Source organism: Neopelma chrysocephalum, unplaced genomic scaffold (assembly GCF_003984885.1).
Source record: "Neopelma chrysocephalum unplaced genomic scaffold, ASM398488v2 Primary Assembly neopelma1_69, whole genome shotgun sequence".
Lineage (NCBI taxonomy): Eukaryota > Metazoa > Chordata > Aves > Passeriformes > Pipridae > Neopelma > Neopelma chrysocephalum.
Window position 1 is genome coordinate 5,590,121 of NW_020897729.1, and position 10,345 is coordinate 5,600,465.

The window sequence follows — 10,345 nt, forward strand, 5'->3', positions numbered from 1 at the left end:
GTGATGTCCAAGCATCCCCAGCCATGGGCCACCACTGATGTGGGCACCACAAGGGCTGTCTGTGCCTTTGCACAGAACATCTCTTGTTGCTATTCACGGGAATGATGAGATAATGGCCTGAAATCTTAGTTCCTCTAATATAATTGAAAATGGAGCAAAACTGTAACTCTAAAAAGGAAGTCTAAATTAGGTTGCAGAAGAGAAAAGGATATTTGACAGCAGGAGCAGGCTCTGGAAATGCAGTCATTGTTTCTACTTATGGGTTTTGAAATGTAAATAATTTAACACCCAGCTAAGCAGAGGGAAATCTGCTATTTTTGGTTTATTCTGAACAAAGACAGCTGTGTATTCTAAAACATACAGTTCAGCATTTAAAAAAAGAATAATACAGAAATAATGCTGGCGAGAATGTCTTTAGGTATTTAAAACCCAGTACCAGGGTCTGGGCTGGCTGTGCCTTGCATTACACTGGTACATTTGCAGCAACCTCGAGTCTTACCAGGTCATCACAATAAACCCATAAATAAATTATTTGGATGGGCTAATTCTAGGGATTCATTAAAAATTTCAGCTGAAGTATAAAAGCTCAGGGAGATATTACAAAGGCAGCATTTAGGTCTTCAGTGAGGTGGTGCCAGGGCTCAGATGGTCAGGCTAACTCCCAGTTAGGTGATAAATTCGGAGTCAGAGCGAGACAGATCCTGCTCTCATTAATAGATTCCCATGGCAGCAGCTGCTGCGAGGTCCCAGCTGTGCTCAGTCCACAGCAGCACGGAGAACCAAACTGCAATTCAAATTCAGGTCCCCATTAAAATAACGAGAGCTGTAGCAGGCACACAGGCGTGTCCCTGGGAGCTGATGATGAAGCCTCTGCTTTCAGAGACCTTAACTGAGTTGTTGTTATCTGGGAGTTAGCACAGTCAGGCCTGGTTTGTTTTTATGCTCTCTTGGTTCTCTCAAATACAAATTTTTTAATAACTTGCTGGAAGAAAGGGTTAAAAACCTCCCAGCTGTATAAAACCTCCTGCAAATGTCACTGCCTTTCCAGGCATGCTTGCTGCCTGCTGATAGACCCAGCAATGGTTTGATGAGATTTTGTGGGATTCACTCCCGTTTTTCTGCTGGCTGAAACCAGACATGATGATGAAACCCCATACACCACCAAAACAAGAGTAACCACAGTATTAGGAGTAGCTGCTGCCCTTTCTTTAGTCTTCATGGGGTCTACTCACACAAGATTGTGCTGAGGCTGCTGAGATAAGACACCTTTGTAGCTCAGGGAGGTACTTCTGGGTCCCAGCTCCTGGTCCAGACTCTGCAGAGAGGACACAAGGCTCAGGGAGGAATTTTTGCCCAGCACAAGGGCAAAGTGCCCACACTGAGGAAGGGCTGAAGCTTTGTGGGCTGATGCACATCCACCCACCAGCATTCCTGCAAAGGAGGGCAGGTCTCTCCTGGAGATGCTGCTCGCCTCATCCCCATCCCATGCCCATTCCCAGGTGATGACGATGGTGCAATCTGAGCTCTCTCAGCCATGGCAGGGAGACCTCAACAAGACTCCACAGGCCTGGCTGGGGAGGTGAAACCTGACCCAGCACCTGCCCTGGCATCACCTCAGCCAGCCGGGACAGCTGGGATGAGCCTGCACCTCCTCTGCCATGGATGGAAAGGCAGATTAACTCCTTTAGAAATATACAGGTATATCTTGGGTGGCCAGGGTTTCTTACACAGCACAGAAACTCTCCTTGCCATTGCCAGGCTGCCTGGCTGTAAACACATTACCGAGCTGGAGGGCAAAACACATCAGTGCTGATTCTTCTTGGAAAACCTGACCCTGGGTGTGAGGAGCACCTGGAAATCTTCCTCCCAGCTCTTATGCTAATCCAGCCCCATGGGCCTGCTGAAGCTCATTGAAATTCAGGGGGAGTATTCCCACTGAGCTTTGAATAAGGTCGTTTTTCTCTTCAATGTTCTTTTCTTTTTTCTTTTTTTTTTTTAAACCTATGCTCACTCTGGGGGAAAATGTATTTAAACACAGAAGTGCTGTGTTTGCAGCCTTGCTGCTGTTGTCTCCCCAGCGGCAATGCAGCTCTGTGAGAGGCTTCATTCCCACAGGGAGGTGGTTAGAGGGGATGGCCTCTGCTGCAAAGCTGGTCGAGCCCATTTCACCTCTCTCCAAACCCACCCAGACATTGTGGGTCCAACTGGGCTGATGTGGAGTCAAATACTGCTTGGGCTGCGCTCATTTTTTATATGAGAGAGGGATAGTGAATGGAAGAGGTGGGCTGGCATGGCTAGGATGAGATTTTCCTTGGTTTGGGGGTTGATTTGGGCTCCTTTCAATGCATGCTTTTCATCTGTGTACCAAAATAGTAAGTTAGGTCTTATATAAAAAGTGTTTTATCCAGGGAACTTGAAGCACCTCTCGAAGAAGAGTGGTTATTTCCAATTTACAGACAGAAATTAGGCTTACCCAGGGTTGCACACAGCAGTGGTGGCTGAGCTGGGAATGTCCTTAATACTGCTTTGTTCTCCCTCCCCAAGGTCACCATGTCTCCTTGTCCCCTGTGCTATTCAGTCAGCATAAATGCTACTGGACCTCAGACTTCCTTTTATCCCAGACCATCTCCCCTTCTACTCTGCAGTTATCATTAACTCATCTTTGGTTTTGGTGACAGCAAACAAAGACTTGGCCATTCTTAGCCAAGCCCATAGTCAAGGAAGGTGTAAAAGGTCCCAGCACAATCTTGCCCTGACTTCCCCGAGGTTTGACATGGAAGGTTGGAAGGTCCACAAAGCAAAAAACCTTCACCATTTCTCCCCAGCCAGCTTTCCCCTCTTGGCAGCTTTATCAGCCTTTCCTGCTTTGCCCTGGGAGATCTTTAACTAGATGAGCAAGGTTTGAGTGTTCACTGCTTTCTGTTTTCTCCCCCTTTCCCGCTGAGTGTCTCTCCATCTCCCATCCCTCCTCAGCACCAACGCTGCCTCTCCTGCCTGCAAACACAAAGGTGAGCTCAGGGAACACTGAGTGCTCCAGATAGGAAGCAGATGGGATTGAAAAGTCTGGTACAAATTGTCTTTACTTTAATTCATTGAAACTCCCTTAACCCCCTCCAAGGCTGCTCTCTGTATGCTTCATTAGAGAGCTGAAAATGAAGCTGCTTCTTTGCAATCCAGGATTTTGTAGCATCAGTCATAGGTGTCACTTTGCCCCACGTTATTCATAAAGGTGGTGAACATTGCAAATGGCTTCCTGTGAATATGTGCTTGGATGCTGGAATTAATTCACTGGGTGAATTTTGCTCCTTTCTTCATGCTCCACCTTTCTTTGAGTGTTCATAGAGTGCATCAACTGGAATTAATGTCTGCAAAAACTGACTTTTGTAACAGGATGAAAATCAATAGAAATTTTCAGTTTCTCTCTTCTGGCTGAATCACATGAACATTTTGAGCCAAAGTAACAGAATGTGTCATGGGCTGAAGATAAATGGTCAATCAAAATTATCCAAAATCCATGTTTTGACATTTTCCATTGTAGTGAACTGGTCAGATTTTGCTAAATCCTGTTTCCTGTGACTATGAATCATGACACATAAGTTTTCATTTCCAGCTACTTCCACAGTGGATGAGTGTAGGGTACTACAAGGCCTTTGGGAATGTCAACAGCTGGATACAGTTGTTTCCCTTTTCCCTGCAGGATAAATTCCTTGGTTTTCCTATTTTTGGTGATACTCACTCACAAGACTTGCATAATACACCACAGGCTGGAGGCTCTTTTTGCCTTATGCGAGATTTCCTCAGGATAAAATTATAGATTTTGCAGTAGCTTTTTGCTAGAAAAATGTATTTTAACAGAAAATTTCCAGACTACTCTGGAGCTGGGATGTTCACAGTAATCAGTGTTCATGGAATGTACTTTTAAAACATATACTGGTCATTATTATTTTGCCATATTTTGACACCTGAGCCAGGAGGTAAATCCCAAATCCTGTGATCCACATAAACTAACCATCCCAGCTCAGAAAAGTAATACTGAAAAATTTGAATCAAACATGAGCATAATGAGTTAAAAACATTTCAAATAATGCCCAACTCTGGCGAAGTAAAAACCTACTTGCAGGGACTCCACAAGGAGAAAAAAAATCTAAATTCATTGGATAAATTATTTGTTGCAAATTATTTCTTCAGCTCTAATTAGTAATCTTCATTTTACACAGTAGGCCTCTAATGACCTGCTTGACAACTATGATGTCTGATAGACAGTGGGGATTTGCACGAAAATGAGTTTTGTTTTCTCCCATCCCAGCCGTAAAATGACAACAGTGAGGCTGCTTGGCTTTGCCGTGCAAAAAGGGAATAACCAGGCACCCAAGCTCTGGGGTAAAGGAGATAATTCAGCTAGATTTTGGGAAATAGAGGGGAAAAAAACAGGAGGCACTAATTCAAACAAACAAACAAAAAAATAATAGCGCCCTGCACACAAAGACTAATCAGATACAGTTACTAAGTGGAGTCATGTGAATAGCAGATGATGGAGCGAAAACACAAGATCCAGCTCCCAATGAAAACATGGTGACCCAGCTCTGATAAGTCTTGCACTGCTGTTTTCTGGGATTGAACAAGCTTTTGCCTTTTTATGGCAAGGGTTTTTAAATTTTGGACCTATTTCAAGAGCATTATCATCTCCTGTCCGCTGATAATTGACAGGATTTGGATCTTTCTCTGGCTTGTATATCCTGAACCCAGACAGATTCAAGAAGAAGACAATGCTCTTGCCAGTCACGAGCAGCTCAAATAAGGTTAAAACAGAGCAAGAGAAAATCAGGATAAGGCAACAAGGCTAAAGCCCCTCCTGGAGCTCTACGGGTTTCTTTCTCTGGGATTTGAAGTATTTTTTTGTGATTTCAGCAGTGTTATTCCCAGCCCAGTTCAGCACATCTTGTGCTTTGACAGCTCACTGCACCTGGAAATTATTGTTTGATAAAAACTGGCAACTTCCCTCATTTTGGAAGGTTTTTTTGGAAAAGCAACTTTATTCTTACTTGCTTTCTGAACTTCTGCTGGTGTAAAAAGAGGTGAAAGTGGGTGTTAATGTAAGGTGCAAGAAGCACTGTAACACTGCTTGTGTGTTGATGGACAGTATTCTTTGATCTAGGGGTGAAAGCAGGGAAAAGGTTGAAGGCTTGGCAAGCAGTCACTGGGTGCACATATATAATCTATCATCAGACAAGCTGCCATAGGAGTCCTGATGGTAAATAGAACATGATGGTTTGAATTGCTACAGTATTGGGGGAACTGAGACCAGAATCCGACCTCAAAAGCAATCTTAGCCAATTTATCTTTTTTTAATTATTATTATTTTATTCAAAAGAGCATTGTAACCATATCAATTTGTTAAGAGAAAGGAAATTTTTAGTTGCTGGTCCTCCTGTTCACTTGAGTTTTCTCTTAATGATTTGGCAAATGATCTCCCAGAAAAAAAAAGATGAAAGATGTAATAAACTGCTTTCAGCCACTTCTCTGTGAATTGATCCCACTCCTTCTTCATGTATTGTTGATCTTCTAATTTAATCACTTGTCCAGAGGGCACATGCAATTTTTTAGGAAGTAAAAATGTCACACAAGGGAAAAAAGGAGGAGGGTGAGAGTGGAAATGTCTTCCCTTGCCAGGCTGCATCTCCGATAGGGGAGGCACCACCCAGCACAAGCGCTGCCCTGGGCTGGGGGGTGAAGAGATGAAGAGGAGCCTGCCTTCATCCTGCTGGCATCAGTATCACCAAGCTTGGCTGGGGGAAGCATAAATCATTTGAGGGTGGATGGACAGGCAGCCAGGAATACATCAACACAGCCAGCATGATTGCAGGAGCTTTATTTTACCAGAAAACCAACCTAAAAATAGGCTGGGGAGGGCACGGGGGAGTGCTGTGTGCCAGCAGCCCTGGCCAGGTGAGCTTCCCCTCAACACCTTTGCAGAGGCAGCAGCAAAAGTGATTTTGCACAGATGGGCGTCAGGAAGTGAGTCTGTGCAGTGCTGGTTCAAAGGGGCAAGGACTGGCCATGGTCTGCAGCCTGCAGCTGGTTGACAATGGCAACCTCTGGCTTTCATGTATCCTAAAAGGCAGAAGCTGAAGGGTTAGACATGGCTGTGCTTGTGGACGCAGCACTTGATTTATTTATTTAATTCTTTTGTGTATTGGTTGGGGTTTCTGTTTTTTAGGGTCAGGAGTTGCTATTTTAAAACGCCCTGTAAAAACCAGATGTGTAAATCAATTAACTTTTAAAGTGCATTTTCATGAGTGGGAGAAAACCTGCTCAGCTGTGATGCCAGCCCAAACCCACAGCCCTGATGCTCACCCCACACAGGTGTTCAGCCCCTCAAAGCCTTGAGACAGGTCCTTGCTTTCACTCCCCAGGGTCCCTCTGCCAAGGGACCAAAGATCTGCATTCCTGGGAGAGGAGAAGAAGCAGTGAGCAGCAATTTCTGCACGTGGATGTGGAGGGGACCTGCTGTGGGGTGGCTGAGGAAGGCATAGAGAGCTGCAACATGCAGCAATTTGGAGCAGGTGGTGCGGGAGGAGAAATGTCCAAGAAAGTCCTTTCTAGGGAGTTTCCATGAACATCTGCAATGTCGAAAGCCAAGCTGGGACATGTGCCCATGGCCCTGTGTGTAGTTCTCATCCAAATTTACTCCTAATCTCCTCCTGGTTTAGCTGGGCTGATCCAGGCTGCAACACCTGACAGTCCTTCCCCTGAGACACAGCAGAAAACGGGGATGTTCGTGGGCTCTCCGAACCTGAGACTGCTCTGTGTCCCCTCGTCCCCCTGGGTGTCTCCTGGGCACAGGGTGAAGCAGAGAATGACCAAAATAGCCCTGTGTGCCTAGAAAGTGATGGCAGGTGGGGCCTGGACCTGCCTCTACACGGTGAGGGTCACGTCTCTTGGGGTTTAAAAAAAGAAACGGGCTGTGACTGCGGGCCAAGTCCTCTGCTGGAATAAATGGCCACGGTCCCACTGAGCAGAGTTCAATTCTATTTATACTGGCAAAGAATTTGGCCCATCAGATAGAAGAAATCCTGGACTCTGCTTTGACTCTCCAAGTTTCTGCCCTGTAGGGCCACAAGACTCTGTGTCCATAGAAAGGAACACTAAAAGGGAACTCTACCACTAGCACTGTTTCATAAAAATTGTGGATACAGGGAAAGTCAAACTTTTCATAGGAACACACCCATCCGGACTGGACTTTCTTAGGGGCTGTTTCTCAGTATACTCAAACCATAAAATTCCCCCCTTGGCAATATTTGTACCTCATCACAGCAAACAACTGAGTTCAAACCATGCAGAGAACCAAGGATGGGGAAAAATTGGGGAGGCAAGAAACCCAAACTCCAATTCTCACTCTGCCTGTGAGACTTTCACCACCAGGGAAGCATCTTAGTAAAGGGTGATTTGCTCATCCAGGGTGTTCCTCTCTCCAGGAGGGTGGAGAGGGGATTTGGTTTTGCTTGTTTGTTTTAGGGAAGCTTTGAAAAGCTCTGGCTTCCTTTCAAATTCAGGGGAAGAGCTGCAAAAATCTAAAAAAAAACCACCAACCACCAAACCCAAAACCTTGATGGGTTTTGAAAGCTCTTTCCTGCCCTGTTCCAGAAGGGGTTGTTAATTGCAGAGCATTTCAATTGCAGAAAGTCTGACTATTGAGTCAAAAAATCTTTTTGAGCCTAACCAGATGTGTGGGGCTTTTGTAAGTCACTCTCAACATTGCAGAACCTCAATATAGTTAGCATTACTCAGAATTTTTATTGCCAGTGGCTGTGAATATGTCTATATGCATATTCCACTGCAGAGACCCCTACAAGCATCTAAGAACCAAAACTTCCCCTCCACGCCCCGGCCACCGAAATTAGATTGTAGCCTGATTGTGTAATTACTGTGTAACAAGGTTTGCTCAGCCCCTCCGTGCACGACGCCTGTTTTCATAGCATTGAATATGAGCGACATAATAGGCACCAGCTTGAATAGCCTCATGCCAGCGAGGCATTGCATTTCCCAAAGCAGCTTGAGTTTGCAAAATCTGGTCCAGCTGCTCAGCACACAGAAGGGTGACGAGCAAATGTCTCCCAGCCCGCGCCGGGCCAGGAACTGGAATGTGCGTGGGGAAACGCTCCCCTTCCCCAGCCTGAGGTGGGCTGGTTGGCTTGAAGCACTGTCTGGGTTATTTCTTCAGGTTGCCATAAGACAACTACACTAATACTGTGGCCTTCACATGTGTTTTGCCTGCACCAGCGTTTGCAGATCTGAACCAATAATGCTCGCACTAATATTGCTCCGTCTGCTGCTGCTCTGGTCTTTCCTCTTTTCTCTGAGTGAATGATTTAAAATGGCTCAAATCCCACACCAGGCTTGTTTTTCTAATGAGTTAGGCAGCAAATTTGCTCATGTATTCAGCCCTGGCTTCATCCTGACTGGTATGGAACTGGAACAGCCCATAAACAGCAATTTGCTCATCTTTTAAGCTTTATTGTTTGGGCAATGGGTTTTACTTGGATGGTTGAAGACCAACCCTCTCTTAGCACAAAATGTTTTCCCTACTCCAACAATAACTACAACCCATTCTTTCTGCTTTGCATTTATTTGCAATTAAAATAAATGGACCAAATGCTACCAGATGAAATGAACACGACATTTCTGGTTGACTTACCCACAGTTCCAACGGGTCCCATCGCCCGGCGGTCGCTGCGTGTCCTCTGCGCCCGTTGCATACTGCTGACATTCTGGCTCTTTCCTAAAACAAGTCCTTCATGGACTCACTGGATCTTGTTCTCAGCCTGTCTCTGGAAGGGGCGTGTTGACAGTGCACAGTTGCTATGGGAGGGTGGTCTCCAGTTCTGCACACACTGTTTTATTCTGGGGGATGTGAAGGAGCAGAGCTGGGACCTGTCTCCCTGTGATAGTAGAGCTGTCTGTAAGTGTTTGGCTGTTGAAAGAGAATGGCAAAGCAAAGATTATGAGCCTGAGCTTATTGGAGGTAATCTTTCTAAGGGTTAACATAATTGAAACATGCTGTCTGGAACAAAGAAGTGAAGCATTTTGAGAAATTTTCAGGCTCTTTAGCATCAGATACATACACTTTAGGGAAAGGTTTTCCTGTTCTCATCCTTTCGTTATCGACCATCTCCTCTAACTCATGACTCAAAGTCACCCAGATCATGCTCCTTGGTTTGCCACCCTGCAGTGCTGTGACTTGTCTCTCTGTTTTGGGAAGTGCCCAGGGCAGCACCCAGGAATAGCTGCTGCTCTCAGTGAGAGCCAGGCTGATAGAGGAGAGAGTGAGGACAGGACAAACTCGGGGCGGTATCGACATGCCTGTGTCTGCACTCTGAAGAAATCCACCTTCCTCCCATAAAGCTATTTTCTGTTGGTGATAAGACCAGCAGAAAGCTATTTGGAGAAAGGCTTTTTGAGTCTGAAATGTGCTAAGGAAGGCACTCAGGCTATTGGGAAGCTAATGCCCCTGTTCAAGTTCTTCACCCTTTCTCTTCCTAGGCTCACATACTGCCATTAGTCCTGCAATAACAGCCAGTACGGACACACTCTGAGCCAGGGATCTTGCCCTTTTGTCATCTTGAATTGTATTTTCCTGCAGAAGCGTCACTGTTGTCAGTGGGATGCTGGGGATGTTAGTGATGCAGCGGAGTTGGACGTCAATTGAGGGACAAGAGAGAGACAGAAGAGCAGATGTCTCCCCACACTTCCTGATGCATTGAGATGCAGCAGTGTATCAGGACACCGATGGCAGTGCCTGCCTTCCCATGGCTTTGAGGCAGCTGGGGATGAGGGAAGGCACAGATCAGTCTAACCCATGAGCTATCCCCCAGTGCTTTGGGCTACAGGGGCTTTGAGAAGTCTCTCTGCATCCAGGCCTTCTTTCAGTGTCAAAGGACACTTCATCATCACAATGACATTAGGACTAAACTATCCAGCTATAGTTGATTAGCAGCTTTCAAGGGAAGGATGGCAAAGTGCTTTATGAGCTGCACACAGAACACTCAGCTGCACTGAGTCATTCTGGGACGGGGAGCAGTGGAGACACAGATCTGGGACAGAGAGCAGCGGAGGCACAGACGGTCAGCAAGCACGTGGGGCAGGAGAGGAAATGCCAGCAATTCCCGGGCAGACATTCACTCCTGCCAAGTATGCCATCAGGCCTTTAATATCCCCACGGAGCAGATATTTTCAAAGCCTTTGCTAGACCTTAGGAAAAAAATCGTATTTTTAAGGTGTTTCTAGACAGATGTACTGAAGAGAAGAGGAGCGTGTACATTCAGGTCGGCCTCTGCCCCTCTGGGGT

At 45.8% G+C, this 10,345-nt stretch overlaps 1 long non-coding RNA gene across 1 annotated transcript; it reads right to left on the reverse strand.

Moving 5' to 3' along the window:
- Positions 1-5,870: 5,870 nt before the first annotated feature.
- LOC113968698 lies at positions 5,871-6,827 on the reverse strand. Its single transcript, XR_003534613.1, has 3 exons — positions 6,735-6,827; positions 6,355-6,447; positions 5,871-6,111 (listed from the first exon to the last, which is right to left on the reverse strand). It is a non-coding gene; the product is annotated as an uncharacterized LOC113968698 (long non-coding RNA).
- Between the last annotated feature and the right edge of the window lie 3,518 nt (positions 6,828-10,345).